This window comes from Molossus molossus, unplaced genomic scaffold, assembly GCF_014108415.1.
Source record: "Molossus molossus isolate mMolMol1 unplaced genomic scaffold, mMolMol1.p scaffold_m16_p_9, whole genome shotgun sequence".
NCBI classification, from domain to species: Eukaryota; Metazoa; Chordata; class Mammalia; order Chiroptera; family Molossidae; genus Molossus; species Molossus molossus.
In genome coordinates, this window is record NW_023425403.1 from 23,710,471 (window position 1) to 23,737,236 (window position 26,766).

Here is a 26,766-nt window from a genome sequence, read left to right on the forward strand (position 1 = left end):
ATAGTTAGATGTAAATAAACTTTAATGGGTATGGATGAACTGCAGCGTACATTGCAGCTGACATCCAAATGCCCCTAGTATATTGCATACTGAATTGCATTTTAAGTGACCTATTTTCTTTGTTTTGAGAAATGTGCATTTTCCCATGTTACTGCAATATATTTTTCTTATTTTCCTCCATTTTTTAGTGAGGCAAACATGTCACGTGGTTAAACATGTTCAAATGAGAAATGGAAATTAGAAACATAAATAACCAGAACAAAGTTTGGAGCTTTGAAAAAAGAGAAAAAAAATCATTGGACTATATACAAAATGTTTTTTGTTTAATTTACTTCTATCTGCCGAGAACATTGCCTAGAAATTTAACTCAGACAGTCTCACATTATGAGTCCTGAGGAGAGAAAACCCTCCTCAAACCAAACGCATTGACTTCAACTCACAAAGCGACTCTGTCTTGGTTTCTGAAGAGGAAAGTAGTCTGTTTCCCCTGCCCCTCCCCTATACCCCCAGTCCCACCACCTCTTTTAAGCCCTTGACATTTACACATTATTTCTAATGGGAAGCCACCCTGCCTTCACCTTCTTTCACAGGCAAGTATTTGTTTGCTGCACTGTCACCAGGCTGCCCTTTGATGGACACTTTGGCTGGAAATGAAATTGACAATGGACACTGGCTGGAAATGAAATTGATGAGATAGATAGATAGATAGATAGATAGATAGATAGATGATAGATAGATAATATTGACAAAAATGGTAGAGTGATATTTTTATTCTCAGTTGATTTTAAGATCATTGATAACTTTTAATGATCTCTAAAAATATCCTAACGACATTGTAATGTGAAGATCAGGAGTTAACACCAGGTTACCCTTTAGGGATGCTCAGACTTCTGCACGGGACTGTGGCTCTGTGCCTTGAATAGCTTGAGAGCTCACCTTTATAGCCAGCATCTTCTAGTGTGTCATTGCTACCCGCAACATAACTTTCTTGGATCCTCATAATATTCCTGTGAGGTCTTCAGTGTTCTGTGACGATTTTGAAAATACTAAGAGTAGAAACGACACTTGCATCAAATGTTCACAACAGAGGAGGCAACAAACAGCATCTGAAGGCTCTAGTACCAGGCATTGATTCTTTAGCTGCTAAATGTGGACGGTTCGGGTGTTCCAGAGAAAAGCACTAGGTCAGCACAGACACTTGTGGGGGGCAGGGTTGGAACAGGGCACCTGAAGGGCTGAGGGCAGTAGACTATTTATCAACAAGTATGAAGATGTTTCATTATTTCATCTATGGGCTTGGCACACTGGTACATGGTAGTGAATACCTACCTTGATAGTATCTCCTGAATATGTTATCTGCCCATTAGTTCAGTTCTCTATACTATTTTTTTATATCAATAGGAAATACAATATAACCATATTAATATTATTGTTTTAGAAATTTGAAAATTTGTATTCTAATCCCAGCACCATCACAAAATAAGTACTGCAACTTTAGTCAAAGCACTTAGTTTCTCTAAAGTCAGTTTCTTTTTCTATAAAATGAGGGTTACAGTATTTGTCTTGGTATTTGAAATAAGTTAACACTGGCTAAGGACATTCCATGTGTGCTGGGTTTATTGTGGATGCTTCATAAGGAACAACTCATCCAAGTTTTATGTCATTCTGATGATATAGATACAAGTATTTTCTCTGTTTTATAGATGAAAGAGCTGGGAGAAAAAGAGGTGAAGAAACCGCCCGAGGTCACATACATTAAACACTGCAGGGCTTGGGTTTTAACCCAGATCTTGCTCTACAGAGTCTTCACTCTTAACCACTGTTCCCAAAGCTGTCTTTTCTTTATAAGAAAGCCTGTTGCAAAAAACATCGTATATGCATAAAAAACACTGTCACTTTCAATAATTTTTTTCATCAATATTTTTGGGTGTTTTTATAACCAGAAACAGTAACTAAGAATATTTCTTATGCCTCTAAGACTAATTTTCAGCCCAATTTAGATGTTTGGCTTTGAGAAGTATTTTTGATTTTAGAATCTGTAGGAGTGCAGTTGCCACACTAAGTTTTTATTTGTGGGTTATTGCCACGGCTATGTGTTTAGTTCATTTATATTGGGATCAATACATTGCATCAGAATATAAACAGCCATATTGAGACAGCATAGACTTTTGTCATCAAGGATCTCTGTGTAGGTATTAGTGCCTAGTAAAGGGGCTGGGCGGTGATAGTAATAGTGAAATCTTTCACACTTGAATGTTTATCATGTATCAAGAACTGTACTGGGCATTTTGAATGACTAATTTAATTTAGTTTCTCTAACAGGACTCTAAGATAGCTTTTTATTATTGGTAATTTACCATGAAAAACCTAAGATGTGAATAATTGAAATAACATGCAAGGTAAGGTTTGACTCTATTTCCACCAACAAAAAATGTCAAATAAGGTATCTACTGCCTATGAGCTAAGAGTATACAACATATTTCTAATGTGGTCAGTGAATAAGAGTGGTCTTTACACAGAGCTGTATGCTCAGAAAAAATTATTAAAAACCCATGCAATGAGTGAGACTAGGTTTCTGGAAAAATAACCAATTCTAAAATTAACCTGTGTAGGTAAAAATGCTTTAGGGGGAAAAATGTTTCATCAAGAACAACATGATTGGAATATAGTTGTAATCAGGAAGAAGAAATATTCAGTTACATTTTGCCAGTAGACTAAAATACCGTCAGTAAGGCATCTAGAAAAAAGAAGAATTTGTCAGCATCTCTCCTCTCTTCTGAGGAGAGGGCACTTTGAGTTTTCATTGATTCAACAAAGTTCAGTCTAGGCTTATCCTGTGAAAGCCACAGTTAAAGACCTGTTAACAAAACAGACAGATCCCCATCCTTATGGAACTTACATTTTAGGGGAGGTCGTTGAAAAGAAATAAACTAATAAATATATAATATCAGATGGTGAAAAATGCTTTGAAGAAAAATGTCACAGGGTGAAGGGGTGGAGAGTGACAGAGGGAGGTTATTTTGATAGGGTGACTTGGAAAGGTGGCATCTGGGGAAAGATGAGAATAAGTTGAGAGCACAGGCCGGGAGGATCCTTGGCAAGGAGCGTAGCTGGAAAGGAGCAGGCTCAGAGGCAGGCGTGCACGTGCGTGTCTGGACACCAACAGAGAGGTCTCTGTGGCTAGGACAAAATGACCGGGGCAGAAAGGCGGGAGAGGAAGGCATAGAGGTAGAGGACACATAAAAAAGGCTATTTTCGGTCATGGTACAATTTTAGATTTTACTGTGTCATGGCAAGCCATTCAGTTTGTGTTAGTTTTTTGTTTTGTTTTGTTTTTTTTCTGCTTGTTTGTTTTTAGTACTCTGATAAACATCTTTTTTCCATTTTTATTTTTATTTTTTGACATGCACAAACTGTCTATATTTAATGCATACAACTTGACGAGTTTGGAAAGAAGTATATACCCATGAAACTATCACTACAATCAATGCCATAAACATATTCATCATCTCCAACAGTTTTATGGAGGTGAGTGATATGATCTGAGTTCAGTTTTGAAAGAATCACTCAGGCTGCTTTATGAAGAATAAATAATTCAAGGTAAAGAGCATAAAGCGTGAGGCTGGTCAGGAGGCTATTGCAAGAGTCCAGTTGAAAGATGGTGATGCCCCAGCCCATAGTACATTGTCATAAAACTGATGAGAGTGATTGGACTCAGAATATATTTTAAAGTAAAAATTAGCAGGATAAGAAAGAATTAACCCCACATTGTTATGTGTCGTAGCATATAGGTGACAGGGAAAAAAATGTAGAATGTGCATAAGCCATGATGCATCTTCTTCTTGATATTTACAAAGCATGTTAATTTAGAAGAGGTTCTTAGAAGTCTTGCAATAAAAGCACTTTAAATGATTTAACCTGGGATTTCTTAAATAAGTTTGACTTTGAGAACCCCTTTTTCATATAATGGTCATTAATACCTACCAGAACTTGCATTATATAAATATACTTCAGAAAATCATTTATTAGATTCAAAGAAATAATTGTTTTATTCTAAATTCAAGTGCACCACGTATACTCCTAGATAAAATTTAGCTTCTCATGGAGATTGTAGACTAAGATAGAGAGTAATTACCAGGGAGGGAAAAATGGTGGCAGAGTGAATGGAGCTACACAGACCATCTCCGAGGACCAAACTGTAATTATAACGAAAATAAAGACAAATCATCAGGAAGGGGCAACCGAAAGGCAGCATGGAGGACCACATAACCAGGGACACTGACTCAATCCTGGTAAGCTTGCGAGGACGAGAGAGGGGGCCAGGAGCCCACGGTCCACAGCGGCCTGGACGGGGACCAGCGGACTCGGCTGGGACCAGGGGACTCGGCTGGGTCCTGTGACCTCAGCTGGGTGCTAGGCCCTCGGCTGGTGCCGCAGCCTCGGCCGCCCTTAGCTGGGAGCAGCGCCCTCGGGTTAAAGTCTCAGGTGGCTCCATGATGCAGAGTCTGGACAGAGGCTAAATTGGCAGCTGCCACTCAACTTGGGCTCCAGCAGAGGGAGGGCAGACTGGACTGGAACTGTGTGGGGACACTCCGGATTTGGAGGGTGCTCAGAGCTTTTGCTAAGGGCAGCTACGCAGGACTGTGCTCATCTTACTCCTTCCCAGGGCCCTGGGGAGAGGCAGGGGGCCCTCCCTCAGAGATTCAACCCCACTTGGTGGCCATTGACATGCTAAGTGAGGCTCATTAACAACCAGCATCTGCCCCACCCTCTGGAAATCCTCTTACACTGAGCACCTGAGGGAGTTTTCAAGCAACTCAGAAACCAAGGTTCTTCAGGTGACCTCTACTAATAACCTCCAGGCAAAAAAAGCTAGCAGATAACCACCAATCCCTGGGCTAGCAACGCTAACCAGGAAAGTTAAGACTTGACAGTGCTGTTTAAAGCAGGTCCACCCTGCCTCATCCAAACCCAGGAGAGGGAGCCATAAACAGCATAACACCAACACCCACAGGGAAAATTTGGCAGACTCCAAAGCCCACTGTGATAGCCAAAATGGTGAAACACAGAAACAAAAGCCAAATGAAAGAACAAGAGACCTCTACTGAAGATGAGATAAATGAGGTGAAGTTATGCAAGTTAACAGAACTAGAATTCAGAGCCATGATCTTGAGAAAGCTTAACAGCATGAGTAAGAACATAGAGATGCTGAAAATAAGCCAATTGGAAATTAAAAACCACCAAGAAGAGATGAAAAATGACATATCAGAAATGAAAACACATTGGAAGGTCTAAAAAGCAGAGTAGAGGAAGCTGAGGACCAGATTAGTGAATTAGAAGACAGGGTACAAAACATCAACCAATCAGAAAACCAAAAAGAAAAAACAATTAAAAAACAGGAAGACAGCTTAAGAGAACTGGGGGACAACTGGAAATGTAATAATATTCGCATCATAGGAGTCCCCAAAGAAGAAGAAAATGAGCAAGGGTTAGAGAATATATTTGAAGAAATAGTGACAGAAAACTTCCCTAATTTGGTGAAGGAGGAAGACTTTCAAGTTCAAAAAGCACAGAGAGCCCCAAGTAAGAAGAACCCAAACAGGCCCACACCAAGACACATAGTAATCAAAGGGCCAAAAATTAAAGACAAAGAGAGAATCCTAAAAGCAGCAAGACAGAAGCAACAGGTTACCTACAAAGGAAACCCCATAAGGCTGTCAGCTGACTTCTCACAAGAAACACTACAAGCCAGAAGGGAATGGCATGAGGTAATCAAGGTCATGAAAAACAAGGATCAGAATCCAAGACTACTCTACCCAGCAACGCTATCATTCAAAATAGAAGGTCAAATAAAGAGCTTCCCAGACAAAAAAAAAAAAAAGCTAAGGGAATACATTAGCACCAAACCAGCTCTGCAAGAAATGTTAAAAGGACTGCTGTAATTAGCAGGAGAAATGGGAAGAAAAATAGAACCACACTAAACAAAAATGGCAATAAATAAGTAATATCAATAATCACCTTAAATGTAAATGGACTGAATGCTCCCATAAAAAGACACAGAGTAGCTGATTGGATAAGAAAGCATGACTCATCTATATGTTGTTTACAAGAGACCCAACTCACAACAAAAGACGCACATAGATTGAAAGTGAAGGGATAGAAAAAAATCTTCCAAGCAAACGGAAAGGAAAAAAAAAGCTGGGGTAGCAATACTCTTATCTGATAAAATAGATTTCAAAACAGAGGCCATAACTAGACACAAAGAAGGCCACTACATAATATTGGAAGGACCTATCCAACAGGAAGATATAACCTTGATAAACTTATATGCACCCAATATAGGAGCACCAAAATATATTAAAAATCTTCTGGAAGACTTCAAAGGAGAAATCGATAGCAATACAATTATAGCAGGGGACTTCAACACGCTGCTGACATCACTGGATAGATCCTCTAGACAAAAATTAGCGAGGAAACAGAGACTCTAAATGAAGCACTAGACCAAATGGATTTAATAGATATCTACAGAGAATTACACCCCAAAACTACAGAATACACATTCTTCTCAAGTGCACATGGGACATTCTCAAAGATAGACCACATGTTAGGGCACAAACTAAGTCTCTACAAGTTCAAGAAGACTGAAATCATATCAAGCATCTTCTCAGATCGCAATGGCATGAAACTAAAAATCAATTGCAAGAAGAACATACAAAGACATTTGAACACATGGAAGCTAAATAGCATGTTATTAAACAATTAATGGGTCACTGAGGAGATCAAGGAAGAAATCAAAAACTTCCTGGAAACCAATGAAAATGAAGACACAACAACACAAAATCTATGGGATGCAGCGAAAGCAGTTCTGAGAGGGAAGTTCATAGCACTACAGGCCTATCTCAAAAAACAAGAAAAATCTCTCATAGACTATCTAACCTCACAACTTAAAGAACTAGAGAGGAAACAAAAAGAAAACCCCAGAGCAATTCAAAGGATCAAAGAAACAAAGGGGTGGTTTTTCAAAAAGATAAACAAGACTGATGGACCCATAGCTAGCCTCACCAAGAAACAAAGAGAGAAAACCCAAATACACAAAATCAGAAATGAAAAGGAGAAGTAATAACTGACACCACAGAAATACATAAGATAGTTAACAACTACTATGAATAATTATATGGCAACATATTTGACAATCTAAACGAAATGGACAAATTTCTAGAAACACATAGTCTGCCAAAACTGGACCAGGAAGAGATAGAAAACTTGACCAGACCAATAACAACAGAAGAAATTGAAGATGTAATCAAGACTCTCCCAGCAAACGAAAGCCCAGGCCCAGATGGCTTCACGGGGGAGTTTTACCAAACATTCAAAGAAGAACTAACACCCATTCTCAAACTATTTCAAAAAATTCAAGAAGAAGGAAGATTACCACACTCATTTTATGAAGCCAGCATAACTCTAATTCCAAAACTAGATAAAGACACTACAAAGAAAGAAAACTACAGGCCAATATCCCTAATGAACATAGATGCCAAAATCCTGAACAAAATACTAGCAAATCAAATCCAGCAATACACCAAAAAAATTATCCACCATGACCAAGTGGGATTCATCCCAGGGATGCAAGGCTGGTACAATATTCACAAATCAATAAATGTGATACACCACATAAATAAAATGAAGAATAAAAACCACACAATCATATCAATAGATGCTGAAAAAGCCTTCAACAAAATCCAGCAGCCATTTCTGATAAAAACGCTCAGCAATGTGGGAATAGAGGGATCATATCTAGACAAAATAAAGGCCATATATGAAAGACCTACAGCCAACATCATACTCAATGGGCAAAAACTAAAAGCATTTTCCTTAAGAACAGGAACAAGGCAAGGATGTCCACTTTCATCACTCTTATTTAACATAGTACTGGAAGTCTTAGCCACAGCAATCAGACAGGAAGAAAAAATAAAAAGGATCCAAATTGGAAAGGAGGAAGTGAAATTGTCATTTGCAGATGACATGATACTATAAGAAGAAGACCCAAAGACTCCATCAAAAATTTACTAGACTTAATAAATGAATTTGGCAAAGTAGCAGGATACAAAATTAACGTCAAGAAATCGATGTCATTCTTATACACCAATGATGAACTCACAGAAAGAGAAACTAAGAAAACAACCCCATTTACCATTGCGGCCAAAAAATTAACATACCTAGGAATAAACTTGACCAAAGAAATAAAGGACCTATTCGCAGAAAACTACAGGTCATTGAAAAAAGAAAAAGAGGAAGATATAAAAGGAAGCACATACCTTGTTCATAGATTGGAAGAATTAACATCATTAAAATGTCCATATTACCCAAAGCAATCTATAGAATCAATGCAATGCCCATCAAAATACCAACGGTATACTTCACAGAATTAGAAAAAGTACATCAAAAGTTCATACGAAACTAAAAAAGACCTTGAATAGCCATAGAAATCTTGAAAAAGAAGAACAAAGTTGGAGGGATCACATTACCCGATTTCAGGTTATACTACAAAGCCACTGTAATCAAAACAGCTTGGTACTGGCACAAGAACAGGCATATAGACCAGTGGAACAGAACAGAGAACCCAGAAATGGACCCAAGGCAATATGCTCAATTAATATTTGAAAAAGGTGGAAAGAGCATATAGTGGAGTAAGGACAGCCTCTTTAATAAATGGTGCTGGGAAAATTGGACAGCTACATGCAAAAAAATGAAACTAGACCATCCACTTACACCCTACACAAGAATAAACTCAAAATGGATAAAAGACCTAAATGTGACTCATGAATTCATAAAAATCCTAGAAGAAACTGTAGGCAACAAAATTTCAGACATCATACACAGTAGAATTTTCACTGATACATCACCTAAGGCAATAGATACAAAGGAGAAAATGAACACATGGGACTACATCGAACTAAAAAGCTTCTGCACAGTGAAAGATACAATCATCAAAACAGAAAGGCTACCCACTGTCTGGGAGCATCATTGCCAACGATATATCAGATAAGGAGTTAATTTCCAATATATATAGAGTGCTCATACAACTGAACAAAAGGAAGACAAAGAGCCCAATTAAAAAATGGGCAGGGGAACTAAATAGACACTTCTCCAAACAGGATATACAAATGGCTAAGAGACATAGGATGAAATGCTGAACATCACCAATCATCAGAGAGATGCAAATTAAAACAACAATGAGGTATCACCTCACACCTGTCAGAATGGCCGCCATGAAAAAATCATCAAGCAACAAGTGTTGGCGAGGGTGTGGAGAAAAGGGGACTCTAGTACACTGCTGGTAGGAATGCAGACTGGTGCAGCCACTATGGAAAACAATATGGTGTTACCTCAAAAAATTAAAAATTGAACTTCCATTTGGCCCAGTGATCCCACTTCTAGGAATATACCCTAAGAAGCCTGAAACACCAATCAGAAAGAATATATGTACTCCCATGTTTGTAGCAGCACTATTTACAATAGTTAAGATCTGGAAACAGCCCAAGTGTCCATCTGTAGACGAATGGATAAAAAAGCAGTGGTACATATACACAATGGAGTACTACGCAGCTGTAAGAAAGAAAGATCTCCTATTCTTTGAGACTACATGGAGGGACCTGGAAAGTATCATCCTAAGTGAAACAAGCCAAACAGAGAAAGACAAGTATCATATGATGTCACTTATTTGTGGAATATAATGAACATAACAGTCTGAGTAATGGGGTAGTCCCAGAGACGTGGAAGTGGGGTACAGAATGACAATCCCCAGAAGAGGGGATGGTGGGGTAGAGATAAACCACAGAACTTATATGCATGAATGCATGAACAATGGACATGGACAACAAACTGGGGCAGGGCAGGGAGGGAGGGCGAGGGGGAATCAGTGGGGGATAAAGGAGAAACATCTGTAACAAAAATTAATTAATAAAAAATAAATAAATTAAAACAAAAAAAGATTAATTACCAAAGAAACAAAAACCTGCTTTTACAATTTATTATTGGAAAATAATCAAATTGTGATTCTAGATTTCAAAAGATTGTTTTCTTTTATTAATTTACTTAGCATGAGTTATTTTCTAATAATTTAATTATTTCTAGGTGAAAGGATTCAGCCAAGTTCTAGACATAAGAAGGGCCAGAACTTGGACTAGGGTGACCCTAAGTTTTATTAATGATAGTTTCACAAGAATCAAGAAATAAATCTCAGTCTGATTTGAAAAATCAGAAATAATTTTGGAGGCACTGAAAAAACTTAAGAGTTAAGTCTGACATTTAGGGGAAGCTTGATGTGGCTTCTTTACAAACTTACCAAGATTTGTTTTTTTTCTCTCTTCATTTTTAATTCTGACCCCAGGAATTGATGCCATTCTCATCAGCCTTCCCCTTTGTTTCCCTGAAAGTTGCTACAGGAACCTGCTCCCTCTCTGTAGCCTGCAGGGAAGAGATACTATTTCTACAGAAAGCCTTGATTTCCATTGCATTGAACCAACTTAGGTTGTATGCACATCTCTGAACCAGGCAATGGAAATATCAAAGTTACGTAGTGTTAAAGTATATAGGCTTCAGGAGGAAAGGATAGATAACTAATTAAAGAGAGGATCCTCTATTTTTTTTTAAGGCCAAATCCTAGATGGCTCAAAAACAACCAAGTGTTATTACACCCAGTTTCTACTTGTTTTAGCTACCACAATAAGCCAGTAGTGTTCGATTAAATTTTGAATAGTAAGATATTCTGAGGGTTTCGTTTCTAATTTGATTTTTTCCTTTACAAATCTTTTAAACTTTGTGCTTTTCCATTTTTAGCAAGTTATTGTGCTATTTTTCTTACCAAATTGTGCTTCCTGAAAATGAGTTTGATTTGTGGTGAATACCCTGACAAATCCTCTAAGCTGTAATTGTTTCATTTACAGAAAATAAAATTGTTTATTATACTCTCACAAAACTGTGATGCAAAGCAGCGTCTTAAAAGTTAAATGAAATTTTTATTTATCAAATTATACACATTCATGTTCTAATTTCTGACTGTCTTTGCCCAGTTGTTTTTGCTACATTTTAAAATTTCATAAGTACATGTATATAAAGCCCTATGAATATTTATAAAGAGGAGCCTAAAAATCTCTTTTTATCAGCCAGTGTCACGAATTATAATCTGTGAACCAAGGAATAGTGCTCCTCAAGTGTTTTCTGTTGGTCAGGCTTGAGAAGCTATACACATCCCTAGTTAGGTTCTCAGTGGGTTAAAAGTCACAAGACAGACAAAGATCAAGCAAGTCTGAAAAGACTGTCCTTTATTGGCATGTAATGACTCACTTCTCACCTTTCCACTGACCTCCAAATAACTGAACAGTGAAATCACGGGGAACAGAAGACCAATCCTCCATAATTATATATTTTCTCCATGCTCACTGCTACCACACACACAGTTCCACCAACATAGATAATGGTGTGTCTACACCCTTGGGAAACACACAGATTTCACAGGAAATAGAAGTACGTGCCATGTTCAAGGCATTCCACTTGCTGGTGGTGGCCGCAAGGACGAATGAGGATGATGTAATGATAATCCAGTAGGAACATGAGGGAAGATGTTATTAATACCTTTGGATTTGGGAGAGTAAATAAACACGTATTGAAGAAAGAAGATGAGGGATGTGAAATACTAGGGATCAGGGTACCTCATAGCACTAAATCTATAACTTGGCCAAGTCACCTAACCTCTCTGACTAGTATTTATTCAGAGAACAGAGACTGTATATTCTTTTTTTTTTTTTATCAATTTTTTAAAAATATTTTATTGTTACAGATGTTTCTCCTTTTTTACCCCATTGGCACCCCCTCCCAATCCTCCCTGCCCCATCCCCGGCTTTGTTGTCCATGTCCATTGGTTATGCATACATACATATAAGTTCTGTGGGTTATCTCTTCCCACCCTCCCACCCCCTCTTCTGAGGGATGTCAGTCCCTACTTTCATGTTTATCAGTAGACGAATGGATAAAAAAGCAGTGGTACATATACACAATGGAGTACTATGCAGCTGTAAGAAAAAAAGATCTCTTACCCTTTGAGACGACATGGAGGGACCTGGAAAGTATCCTAAGTGAAAGAAGCCAAGCAGAAAAAGACAAATACCACATGATCTCACTTATATCCGGAATATAATGAACTTAACAGTCTGAGGAATACGGTAGACCCAGAAACATGGAAGTAGGGCACAGACTGACATCCCTCTTTATCAATTTTAAAGAGAGAAAAAGGGAGAGGGAGAGAGAGATAGAAACATCAATGAGAGAACATCAATTGGCTGTCTCTTGCATGCCCCACACTGGAGATTTCGCCCACAACCCAGGCATGTGCCCTGATCAGGAATCGAACCAGAGACCTCTTGGTGCATGGGTCGATGCTCAACCGCTGGCCAGGCCCAACTGTATTTTTATCTGTACATTCTCATTACCTAGTACATTGCCTGGCAAATAATTATCCCCCCTCCCTCCCCAATTCCAAACACACACACACACACACACACACACACACACACACACACACAGAAAGGTTCTCAAGTGATTGTTATTGAAATGAATAACTCCTATACATGATGACCTCTAAATATTATTTTAGCACTAGCATTCAATGATTCTAAGAGAATTTCATATACCCCCATATTACTGTGTTATCTCCAGTGTTTGTGAGAACAGGCCCAGAAGCTACGGGCAGAATGATAATTTATGATTAACAGGAACACTACCTGTCGAAAGATGTCCTTCTTGAGAAAGGTCGGCTCTGGTTGTAAGTAAACAGACTTCTCTGGCAGAGTGAAATGCTCAATTATACTTACTCTCTTCTCTCCTCATTCTTTCCTTTTGTACCATTGCCTTCTGCAAATGTTGACTTCTTGTGAAGACGTGAAAGGCCAGAAGAGAGCATGCTAAGGAGAGGTGGGAGTATTTCTTTTTCTTTGTATTTATATCGGCAAAGAAGACTGAGGTGGAATAGAAGTTGGTTCACGTTATTGAACTGTGAGCTGACGCCAAGTGCTGACGCTGCTCTCTTCTAGGATAAGACTGAAGTAGGAGGAGAAAGTTATACCAAAGTTTGCTCAAAATAATGATTTAGAGGCAGCAGAATGAAATGAGTGACTATCAGGAGGTCTTGTGATATTATAACTGAGATCAGTCATACTTAGGCAAACAAAATTAAGCCCCCTAGAATTACCTGCCTAGGAAGCAGAGAAAAAAAAGGGAGGGAGAATTATGCACAAGAGACAACTAAGCAAAAACTGTTTCAGATGCAGGAAACATTTAAGTTCATCCTGAACAAGATGAAGGAACATTGAAATCTGAATAGGCACTTTCATAGAAATAAAAAGAGTAAAATATAGGGAACCGCCTAAACGCAAATGAAACTATTCCTCTGTGGGATTAAGGATTATCAGCTGGGTTGGTACCCAGATTTACAGACATTAGAGCATCTGAGACGGTGATGACTCTTTCGGATGCTTTAGATTTCCCCATTCTTGCTTTATTTCTGCTTCAATCAGCCACTTAAATAAAGACAACAGTAGCTGCCCACTAAACTCACTGACTTAGACATAGTTGCCAAAATTTAGAATTTTTCATAGTAAATAATATATAAACTATACATACTTATATACACAAGTACACTTATACACCTAACTGTCCACTTTTAAGTTTGTCAGGAATTAAAAATAAACAGTGCCATTTAGTTCCATTATTTTTAATGGAGTATTTTAATGCAAAACACAGAAAGGATATAGTTTCAGAATAAATGACAGAGCTATAAATTGAACAAATTTGAATGATAAAAAATTCATTAAATTGACCTTATTTTCTCATGACACACACATTTGAAAAATTAACTATGGATTGCTCCAGTGCTTGGACAGGCGTTTGGAATATTAAGACCTATGGCACAAGTGTCCAAACCAGGATGAATGTACCCTCTCTTCCTACTTCTCTATGTGTGTCTTATTTTTTCTTCTCCCCGCTTCCGCTTCTATTCCTTTTCTTATCTGCCCGTGTCTTGAGATACAGTGGCATAACTGAGCTGTTCTTGCACCTGGAAGCTATCAACGTTGCTGACAGCTGGGTTAGAAGCTTTACTTGGGCTGTTTAAATACCTTCTATCTCTTATTTTAGTGCTGGGCTGGGAAAGACTAAGTGAAAAGCAGTTGGAGTAGAGCGAGGGAGGTGGTTGGCATTGAATGTAGGACAGAAGGGCTGAGTGTAAGGAAGATGGAGGTGAGGGTGTGGAACCTATCAGAACGTCAGGTATCAGAACACTAAGAATTGACACCAAAGTCTTGGGAAAACAGTATTAATGGTAGAGAAGAACCACAGGGCAAGTGCAGACATTAGGGCTGAGGTGAAGGCCATTAGGAGTAATATACTTGTGCAGTGATTACTGGTGATTATTTATATCTATTATCTGAGAGTTCTCGAGGTTGCCAGTATCATCACTCATTTCTGACAACGGCTTTTCCGTTTCTCAAACACCGTAAAACCATCTATGTCTACTGGGATCAGAATGTCAAGGCATAAATTCTCTCTGTTTCCAATTTGTGCTTATTACTTTTTACTTCTTAAATAATAATATAGCTTGTTAATACAACACTATTTCATTATGTATGTAATAACTTAGCTTGTTAAGGCAGTATTAAAAGGTTCTTGCATTTGCTTTATTAACATTTTATGATTTTTAATCATTCAGAAGAGCCCAAGCATTTTCTTAAGTTAATTCTCCTCAATGCTGATGATTTTCCACTGCCTGTCAGAGTATCTGTGCTCTGGGAACCAGCAGCATTTGCCTATCTATCTCAGCGCCTGGGCCTGATCCACACACCACCCTTTCAAAGTTCCCGATTCCAGGAATACTTCCGTTATTCTCTTCATCACTCATACGTGAACATTTACACTTCACTCGGACTTCTCCCTCTTTTACTCCCAATGCACCTTATGTTGTTGTATGCCAGTTTCTGTTTTCGTAACATTATTTAAATCACTTTTCCTCTCTGCATTTCTTCTACTTGGACCCTAATTCAGGCCCTGGCTCTCACTAGCCTTCACTTTTAACAATACGAATTTTATGTCAATTTTGAACATACGGTACCTACTGAGTTCAGTGTGTCCTCTTTGCCTATGAAACAAGGCTCAAATTTATCAGTCTAATATTTAATATCTTCTTGCCCTGAATTTATCTTCTTCCAATCTTACTTTGATTGCATGATTCTTATCACTACACAATCATGCTTATATTTTGTTCATCTTTAAAAAGTATGAAAGAAAGGAAACTCATATCTGGTTCTTACTTCCTCATTTCTTCTCTTCTAGACCCTCTTCAAAAAATTTGTGCTCATCTCCATTTTTCTCTTCACACAACTCTCTTGGTCACGGTCCAGTCAAACTTTGTCGTGATCATACCACCTTGCCCTCCTCGAGCTCATAACTTCTGTGCTGCTAGATGCCTTGGTCATTTATCATTGTTCATTTCATTCGATATGTCAAATGCATTTGACGTAGTTGATTCCTTTCTCCTTCTTGGAAGATGTTCTTCTCTTGGCTTCTACAACTCTCCTGATTTCTCTTTCACTCTGCGGATCTCCCTTTCTTAGATGACCTCACTGATGTTTCTTTATGTCTCCAGATCTTAAACGTTGGAGAACTCTAGGGCTGAGTCTTCGTGCAGATTTTCTTCTCCACCTACACTTATTCCTTAGGTGATCTTATGTGGTTACGTGGTTTTACATATCATTTACATTAATTTCCTATCTCAAGTCTAGAATTTTCCCTTAAACTTCAATCTGGTGTATCTGTTACCAGAAAGGGGACCTGGCCTGGAGCGGGTCTGCCTAGGGCCAGCTGCCAGCGTGTGGGTTCTTGACTTCACGCAGGAAAGATCTACAAGTACAGATGATTTTTAGAGGACATGTATGAAAGCCGGGGACAGTACAACAAAGAAAGGCCTAGAACAGAAGAAGCAACAGGAGAGGGACTAGGTGAGAAAACAGGCCTCGGCTGCGCTGCTCTGGCTCACTAAGAAGTGGGAGAAAAAGGGCCTTGAGGACAGGGTCATGGGGGTCAGCCTGGGGAGCTGTTGCTGCCTATTACTCCCTGGTTGCAAGTCTCCTGGGGTCCCTTGGAGTTTAGAAGATGCACGCCTGTGGGGGGAGAATGCAGAAGTCACAGGCACGCCCCTGGAGTGAGAGCTTGTGCTGGAACCTTTATTTTGAGGGTTTTTAAAGGCTGGGAATTTAGGGGAGGTCTTAGGGGAGAATCAACAGAATATTCATGGGTTTTATGCTGATGTACCAAAATGAGATTTATTCCCTTAACTTCATCTGCCCCTGGGTGTGGTTGGCCAAATGGTATGTTTTTCTGTTATTTATCTTCCTGGGTAGGGTGATTTAAGTGCTTTACCCTCTGGTTGGGGAGGAGAAATGTAAACCATTTACTCAAATGTCCTTGGTTTAGGAAAGATAGGATTTACAAATGGCTGCAAACTGCCTGGCCATTTAACTATTTGTCTCAGTTTCCCTATTCTGCTTGTCCTGCTTACTAGCCTATTTCATAATTGCCTGATTAACACTCCACCTGATGTCTCATCACCATATCAAAATTAATATGCCCCAAATTGAGTTCCTGTTATTGCCCATCAAAAAGCAATTTCTCTCTGTCTTCCCACATTAGCTGTTTGTCTTTCTTTCAGTTGCTAAGAATAAAAACCTAGCTGTAACATTTAGTAGCTCTCTTTCCCACATCGTACCTTCAGCACACATCCAGCATCTGAGCACCTACTCCTCCATCACATCTTTGCCCATTCATCATCTTGGGATTATTGGTCTAACTTTCTAACTGATCTCCCTGTTTCTGTTCTTGCCTCCTACTATCTTTTCTCAACCAGCAGACAGATTTAGCATTTAAAAATGCAGATTGAATTGCCAGGCTGATGTGGCTCAGTGGTTGAGTATTGACCTATGCACCAAGAGGTCTCCAGTTCAATTCCTGGTTAGGGCACATGCCCAGGTTGTAGGCCAAATCCCCAGAGAGGGGCATGCAGGAGGTAGTCAACCGATAATCTCTCTCATTGATGTTTCTCTCTCTCTCTCCTTCTCATTTCCTCTCTCTTTAAAATCAATAAAGAAAAAAAATGCCGATTGGATCAAGCTCCTCCTCTGGTTAAAACCCTTCAATGGTTTCTTCATCATCCATGTAGAAATCAATGAACTTACTATCTTCTATGGGTCCTACATGAACTAGACCCTGGCCACCTTGCTTCCCTTATCTCACACTAAGTTCACATTTATTTACTGTCCTATCATATTCCTGGCTGACTTCTATTTCAGGGCCTTGACACAGGTGGTTCTTTTCTCTGATAACGATGATTTCCACTCCTATATCCATGTGACTAGTTCAAGTTTTGATTCAAAATATATCTTCTCACTGAGGTCTCTCATTCAACTCTCACCCCACCATTTCAAGTTTCTATATTTTGAGTTCTTTTTCTTTTTATAAATTTTTGCTGTAATATTTATTATTATCTGGTGTAGTATCTCGTATGGTATCTGTCATCTCATAGAGTGATGTTAGGATTTTGTCTATTTTGTCCACAAATGTACCTCCAGTACCTAGAACACAGAGTAGGTGTTTAATAATTAATTGTTGAGTGAATAAATGTACCTTCCAGTCCTTTTCAGCCTTTGCTCCTGAAAAACATCACTATGCCGTTCCCAGATGCATATTGTGTTCTTTTTCTTCCCTTCTTGGCTTTGGCAGCCTTTCCCTTTGCCTGGAACATCTTTCATCCTTTTCCTAAAGATCTACAAGGACAAATCTCATAAATTCTTCATATTCTTCAAAAAGGTTGCATTGTCTCTTGCTACTTTTCAATGCCTTTTCATCCAGAGTTCTTGGCTTTATTCTGATTCTCCTCACAGATTTGCCACCATTGGAAGTATTCTCTCTCCTCAATAACCACAGCATGCTCCCAAAGTGCCCAACCTCGCCCGGCAGTTCTCCCTCTCCATCCTCACACCGTATAAAGTCAGTCATAGAGTCTTCGGTCTTGATGCACTTCAGTTTGGGCTCTGTTGTTACAGCATGGCACCACTTGACTCTAGTTCTCCTCGATTTTCATTTTAACTCTTTTCGTTTCTTTTATTTTATGTAAACCAAATGTGGAGATCTCCCTGAGGAGTTTCTATTTCTTTCCTTTTAAAACATTTCGTTTTCTTTATTGATTTTAGAGAGAGAGGAAGGTAGAGGGAGAGAGATGGAAACATCAATGAGAGAGAACATCGATTGGCCGCCTCTTACATGCCCCCCACTGGGGATCGGGCCCACAACCTGGGCATGTGTCTGGACCGGGAATTGAACCAGCGACCTCTTGGTGCATGGGTTGACGCTCAACCACTGAGCCACACTGGCCGGGCTAGTTTCTATTTCTTTAGACTCCCTCTCTCTCTGAAATAATTTGCCATTGAAGTGATCTTTAAGCTGTGGTCTTCAGAGACCTGGGTTTTGCAGTCTCTTGTAGAGATGAGGGAATAAGTTAAGAGAATGGAATTCCTCGAAGTTTTCCACAGCCGCAGCCCTAGCCCCACACTCATTCTGCTATACCTGCTGAAGACCTTGTAGCTGTACACCCATACGTGTGAGCATGCACGTCTGCATGCACACGCGTGGACACTTCTATGACAAAATGAGTCTGTCCTTAAAGATAGTTTTTAAAACTGAATACATGACCACTCGTTAGTACAGGAATTTCCCATTTCTAATTTCCTTTTGAAATACTCCAGAGCACATTTATGATTCCTTTTTGAACTTTATGAGCCCCAAGTTGTGATTACGGTCTAGGCTCAGGTTCTCCTAAATGAAATCATAGGTAATAGAGATGCAAGGGTGCTTTTTGAACTTCCTGCGCAGAATTCTGCTTTTATAAATGATGAAGAAAATAGGCCCTAAGATGGACTGAATTGGTCACACTCTTACTGCCAAGGCAAAAGTCAAAGGTCAAAAGTCAGAAATGGGTTTTAAGAAAAATGCACATTTTGTACTCCGTCCTGTAAAAATAACCAGTATCTTCTTTTACCATAAATTAGTCTGAAATACTCCTCCGCCCACTGACTGACTTGAGGAAAGCCAAGGATTTGCCAGATATTCTGAGTTTAGCAGGCTGAGCTCGGCTCCTAGCAGCTGTTTCCTTCGCAGAAGATTTCCACTCACGCTCATCTCTTCAGTGTGCCCGTTTCAGGTCTGCATTACGGTGATGTGGTGGTAAAATACAATAAAAACCTGAAGAACAAAGTCTGTGAAGATGAGCTGTGTAAGAGGGGCGTGGGGAGGAAATACTTACCTTTCGGCTCCGGGAGAATTAAAGCTATTTCGAATGATCAGCAGAGACCAACAGAAATATCGCCAACTTCAGAAACAAACACGTGGAGCTTACTTTCCTGCCCTGTCATCTACCGTTGTGACCTTGGCCAAGTTACTTTGTATTTCTGAGCTTTGGTTCCTCATCAAACATTAAAATGGCAGGAATAATAGTATTGGTGTATAGATTAAATTAGATAAATTATGTAAGACACTGCCTCAGAGTAGTCACTAAATAAATGGTACATATTGGTAATTGAGTAGCAATGTAAGTAGTCTAATTATATAAGCATGTTCCATTATTAATATGACTCCTAATGTCAGACACACAGACTCAATTCTTTTATCTGGCTCTGCTATAAATGATCCTATCAACTGTATACTTTTGATGACACTCTGAAGGTCCCTAACATCACACCGGGGCCTCTGCCTCTTCCAGTCTCAGTGGGGAGTTGCCTGGCATACAGCAAGGAATACGTTTCTGTTTTTCTCTGTTCAGGAGTTGGTCTAAACATGGCATCTATCATTTAATATTCCTTGCTTGCAATCCTGTGCGGATCTTTGATGATGCGTGACTGTGTTTTATTTATTTAGTTTAAGCAGAAGAAACAAAACAGACAGGCCTACCTCTACCATCCGTTCTTCCGAGCCAATATCAAATGCCTCAGTGAGATTAATGTGATTTATATGCAGATCCTGGAAGGAAGGGGAACTGCTGACCTCCTGTTCCACTGTCTAGAATCTCCCTGGACTCTGAAACAGGGAGTTTAAAATATTAATGCTTTGAATAATAAATTATAGTACATAGTAAATGAGGTATGAGCATAACAATTTTAATTAGTTTTAGGCACATTTTAATGATTGTTTGGCTATTAACTCCAGTAAACATAAAAATGCAGGGGGAAAAGATGTATGAGTTCCTTATTGTTTAGCTTTGTTTTAACGGAAGCTTTTGCAAAGATGTATATCACTTTAATTTTGGTTCCAGAGGCTTTTATGTAAATTAATTGCATTGGAGAATTGGCAAGAACATGATTATAAGCTTTACATTAATATAACAACAATTTAACAATGGCTGATAGATGGGCCACAGCCATGCAATTATCAAAAGTGAGCCACTCTCTTGATCTCTAATTAGGTCTGTAAGCAAACAGAGATTTGCCAGCACTAATTGCCGCGCTAACGCTGGAGTGAGGTAGCAAGTGAGCTCACGTTAGGGCAGTCATCACAGGGTGCTGTAGATCCAAAGATTTTCCCATTTTCTGATTTAATCAGACATGTGATTCAATTATATATGTTGTAGAAATAGACATTTAACTGCATTGGAAAGCTTCCTCCTCCTTGCTCAATACAATCATACGTCTTGTTAACTGCAGGCATCCGTGTTTGAGTCTAAACAATAAGCATTAGGTTAAACGTTTCCCCACCCTCTTTACTGCCTGCTCAGACGGCTGTCCCCTAATGGTCCGGAGCAGTACAGGGGGGCGTCCAGTGCTTCGCTCTGGAAAAAAGCGTAGCCAGACGCACCTTTTCTTCGTTTGCTGCTCCATGTTAGCAGGGATTAAAAAGCACTCAAAGGGGATTTGGAAGGCATTTGAGCACCAGGCTCGCTATTGTGAAACTCATTTTCAAGAAGCCTGGAAATCCCTTATTTCCTTCATTCTTTGTCTAAAAGCTTGATCCATTATGTAACAAAAACTATTTGTTTTATTTTTTGTTTCAGCGTATTCCAGTGTGCACATCAATAACATTTAAAGGGAAAGGGACTTTCGTTTAGGCATAGGTTGAGCTCAAGCGAGATCTGGAAAGGGCAGTTTTTGAGTGGGGATCCTGCAAGAAGTCACCCTAGAGAAAAAAGGCCATGCAGCCGGGGGAAGGGCATGTGTTAACGTTGGCATGCATTTACACTTGACTTAACAGCTACTCATTGGACAATCGGGAGCATGAACAGGTGTGCCCATAACTGACACAGGTGAAGAGATCTCAAGGGAGGACCCGACTCGGTGTGGCAGTGTCCAGGCACAGAGCGTGCGAGGCCAGCTAACGGCAGAGCCCTCCTCTGAGCATCCTGAGACCTGAGGTGTCTGTGACCAGCGATGGCAAAACATGAAGCCCAACCTTCTCCGCCCTCATTGCCTTCACTTACTGACCCAAACCTTTGGAATCCACTGCTACCCTCAGGATAACAGACAGAACTCGCAGAAGATGGGTATCCACATGAAATTGGAAGAAAGACATGCTCTCCAAGAGAGGCGGACCTTTGGAGTGGGGAGCAATGTTGGGAAATACAATATCCTAGCAAGGGATCAGCTTGGTCAGGTGCTTCCCCAGAACTATGGGAAGGCAATAGTTAGCACAGAGTTTGGATTTTCTCCTTCAGTATAGTTTATTCAAAGTACCCCAATCCTTCATTACAATCATTAATACCCATATAGCCTTGTATGATTACGTTTGGGGGAATAAAATCACAGAAACAGCAAAAGGAAACAGAGCTTTCCCTTCATCCACCTTCGCCCTGGCACAACCAAAAGGAACACGACCTGGTCCTGAGAGACTGTGCCAGGGAACCTTCCAGACGGTGGCTGGCAGCCAAGGGGTCACACGGCTGTGCCACTGGGGGAGGAAGGGTGAGCAGCTCTTGGGGTGTCATTCTGGAGGGGGCACTGGAGTAAGGTCACCCTTGCAGGTGGACCAGGAGGAAGGGGATCTTGATTCTCTCCACTTTACATAATCTCAGTACTATAAATGAACGTTTTCACTGTGTGTGTGTGTGTGTGTGTGTGTAGTTCTAATAGTAGTACTAGTAGAACGGGCACCTGATTTTGGAAAGGTACCATTCAAAGTAGTATCTTTTCAATAAAGAAAAAAAGAATAAAATGACATAAAACAAGAACTACTCTTTTGACTACCTGTCGCAAGCTAGAATTTTTACCAAATATGTAGGAACATAAGTATGCACAGGTATATGTAATATTTTTATTTTTTACAATATCACTAAAATACAGGTATTATTATCTCTATAAATAAAGATACAGAGGTAAATGAGGGTAAGCAACTGTTCCAGAACATGATGAGGCCAACATGTAAACTCCGGGCTAGCGGATTCCCTAAACCATGCTGCTTTCCTGCGAGATATCTGGTATGATCTGGGTCCTATTAAATCCTTAAGAAGACTATGCTTATAATGATATATAAATGTCGCCAGTATCTTATGCTTCTCTCTTCTAGCAATAGAGTTGCTCTTACCTATCAGTAAATAGAGGTATTTGGGGGTGATTTAAGGGGCACCAACATGCCTTCCCTTCCTTCAATCCTTCCAGGAAGTCAAAATCTAATCTTCTTAAAGTCTAATATTCCAATGTTATAACTTGGTAAGGTGTCAGTATCGGTTACTGGACAGAGCACCATGTCACAACTGTTCACAATAGCCAGGTTCTTGGGCTTCAGGCTCCTTGTGGGTAAAAAGGAAGGCTCTAGAATAAATCGTCTTCAAATGTTCCTCTTGCTATAAAATTCAATAAGTATGTGATGCTGATTTTATTAAGGCTTTGTGGTTTTCTGGAAAGATGACACATTAGCCTTTTACAAATCGGTAGCACTAATGTCTACACGGTCTCTTTCCACTGTAGCACTAATGTCTACACGGCCTCTTCCCACTGTAGCACTACTGTCTGCACGGCCTCTTCCCACTGTAGCACTACTGTCTGCACGGCCTCTTCCCACTGTAGCACTACTGTCTGCACGGCCTCTTCCCACTGTAGCACTAATGTCTACACTAAGGTCTCTTCCCACTGTAGCACTAATGTCTACACGGTCTCTTTCCACTGTAGCACTAATGTCTACACGGCCTCTTCCCACTGTAGCACTAATGTCTGCATGGCCTCTTCCCACTGTAGCACTAATGTCTACACGGCCTCTTCCCACTGTAGCACTAATGTCTACACGGCCTCTTCCCACTGTAGCACTACTGTCTGCACGGCCTCTTCCCACTGTAGCACTAAGGTCTACACTAAGGTCTCTTCCCACTGTAGCACTAATGTCTACACGGCCTCTTCCCACTGTAGCACTACTGTCTGCACGGCCTCTTCCCACTGTAGCACTATTGTCTGCACGGCCTCTTCCCACTGTAGCACTAATGTCTACACGGCCTCTTCCCACTGTAGCACTAATGTCTACACTAAGGTCTCTTCCCACTGTAGCACTAATGTCTACACGGTCTCTTTCCACTGTAGCACTAATGTCTACACGGCCTCTTCCCACTGTAGCACTAATGTCTGCACGGCCTCTTCCCACTGTAGCACTAAGGTCTACACTAAGGTCTCTTCCCACTGTAGCACTAATGTCTACATGGCCTCTTCCCACTGTAGCACTACTGTCTGCACGGCCTCTTCCCACTGTAGCACTAATGTCTGCACTAAGGTCTCTTCCCACTGTAGCACTAATGTCTACACTAAGGTCTCTTCCCACTGTAGCACTACTGTCTGCACGGCCTCTTCCCACTGTAGCACTAATGTCTACACGGCCTCTTCCCACTGTAGCACTACTGTCTGCACGGCCTCTTCCCACTGTAGCACTAATGTCTGCACGGCCTCTTCCCACTGTAGCACTACTGTCTGCACGGCCTCTTCCCACTGTAGCACTAATGTCTGCGCTAAGGTCTCTTCCCACTGTAGCACTAAGGTCTACACTAAGGTCTCTTCCCACTGTAGCACTAATGTCTACACGGCCTCTTCCCACTGTAGCACTACTGTCTGCACGGCCTCTTCCCACTGTAGCACTACTGTCTGCACGGCCTCTTCCCACTGTAGCACTAATGTCTACACTAAGGTCTCTTCCCACTGTAGCACTAATGTCTACACGGCCTCTTCCCACTGTAGCACTAATGTCTGCACGGCCTCTTCCCACTGTAGCACTAAGGTCTACACTAAGGTCTCTTCCCACTGTAGCACTAATGTCTACATGGCCTCTTCCCACTGTAGCACTACTGTCTGCACGGCCTCTTCCCACTGTAGCACTAATGTCTGCACTAAGGTCTCTTCCCACTGTAGCACTAATGTCTACACTAAGGTCTCTTCCCACTGTAGCACTACTGTCTGCACGGCCTCTTCCCACTGTAGCACTACTGTCTGCACGGCCTCTTCCCACTGTAGCACTAATGTCTACACGGCCTCTTCCCACTGTAGCACTACTGTCTGCACGGCCTCTTCCCACTGTAGCACTAATGTCTGCACGGCCTCTTCCCACTGTAGCACTACTGTCTGCACGGCCTCTTCCCACTGTAGCACTAATGTCTGCGCTAAGGTCTCTTCCCACTGTAGCACTAATGTCTGCGCTAAGGTCTCTTTCCACTGTAGCACTAATGTCTACACGGCCTCTTCCCACTGTAGCACTAATGTCTACACGGCCTCTTCCCACTGTAGCACTAATGTCTGCGCTAAGGTCTCTTCCCACTGTAGCACTAATGTCTGCGCTAAGGTCTCTTCCCACTGTAGCACTAATGTCTGCACTAAGGTCTCTTCCCACTGTAGCACTAATGTCTGCGCTAAGGTCTCTTCCCACTGTAGCACTAATGTCTGCGCTAAGGTCTCTTCCCACTGTAGCACTAATGTCTGCGCTAAGGTCTCTTCCCACTGTAGCACAAATGTCTACACTAAGGTCTCTTCCCACTGTAGCACTAATGTCTACAGTAAGGTCTCTTCCTACTGTAGCACTAATGTCTACACGGTCTCTTTCCACTGTAGCACTACTGTCTGCACAGCCTCTTCCCACTGTAGCACTAATGTCTACACTAAGGTCTCTTCCCACTGTAGCACTAATGTCTACACGGTCTCTTTCCACTGTAGCACTAATATCTACACGGCCTCTTCCCACTGTAGCACTACTGTCTACACGGCCTCTTCCCACTGTAGCACTAATGCCTGCAGTGGCCTCTGGAGCACAGGGACAGAGGGCACAGCAGTCGCGGGGGCAGTGGGGGCGGACGAGAGGGCAGTCAGTTATCTGGGAGGGTGGTAAGATGCTAGCGAGCGCGACCCTGGGCTTCCTGGAGAACTTTTGATCTCTGAATGCGGAGAAGATGAAATCCGAACAGTGCAACACTCTGTGCCGAGTAAGACCAGACCCTCACAGTGAAGAGAGATGGACATAGGAGACAGCCATGTTCAGAGATTGTACCCGGAAGTGGCTCTTCCTACGAATAATACCCAGGCAACCTAAAAACACAGAGCTTTCGCTCAGAGTCTTCATTCTAGTTTTTCTTTAATTTGCCTTGCTTGATGTCTGCTGTTTTTCAAGTCCTTAACCTAGAGGCCAGTGGCAACTTAGACAGTAAAAAACAAAAAAATCCCTGATTCTGAGAGGCAACCAGGAAGTCAAGAAGCCGCTGAAAGCTGGACTCCTTGGTTTCATGCCTCCTGCTCTAGCCTCCTGATAGCATTTCAGGGTTCTAGCAGGGTCTTCTTCCCAAAATCCTGTTACCAATTTACTTGGCAAGAGACATGCATCACTGAACTAAGGCTAAATGGTCACCTTTTAAATTTTAACGTTCCTGCCCTTAATTAGTAGTTTAGTCTTTCAGACCTTCATTTGTTACACTTAAATGGATTTTGTAATTGGCTTTGCATCTCAGTTAGCTTTGTTGCCCTATTCCAGTTCAGAAAAGCAACCAATTAGTTCTGGTTTTCCATTCCTCCCTACTTCCTTGGAATAACTGCCCTATCTCTAATCATTTTAAAGCAACTAATATAATCCAACAAGATCATAGCTAGGCACTGCTAATGCACTTTGTGAAAGATTATTGAATTTATTAAGCACTTGGTTCCAAAATAGCTCCTAACAAATGCATTTTGAGGATATGACAGTCTTGGTGAGTTAAAGACTCATTATTTGGACTGCTAGTGTCCTCGCATGGAAACTGTGATTCTTGTCAAGTCCATTAGTTGCTTTACAAAACAAGAGCTGTCATTTCATTAAACTGCTCCACACATATCAACAGCTCCAGGGTGAATTCTGGTCACTTCTTGTCTATGTCACAATTCTTTCTGAAAGCTGACTTCCTCCAATGCGTGCCAGCAGCCCACAGGTCTTCATGGCATAAGGCGATACCATGAACCTAACTGAAGAAGCAGCCACTGATATAAAAAATTATAGGAAATTAGATTTTTAAAATTTGTCTTGTTGTCTAATCTTCTCAGTTTGTTTGCAAAGGAAAGAAAGAAAAAATACTGAAATTGAAGCGTTAACTCAGTTCACTTTTTAGGTAAGGACAGAACAGGAATTGGAATTGAAACCTATTCTCCAATCTAGTGTTCTTTCTGAAATCACACTACCCCTCTTATGGTCTGCATG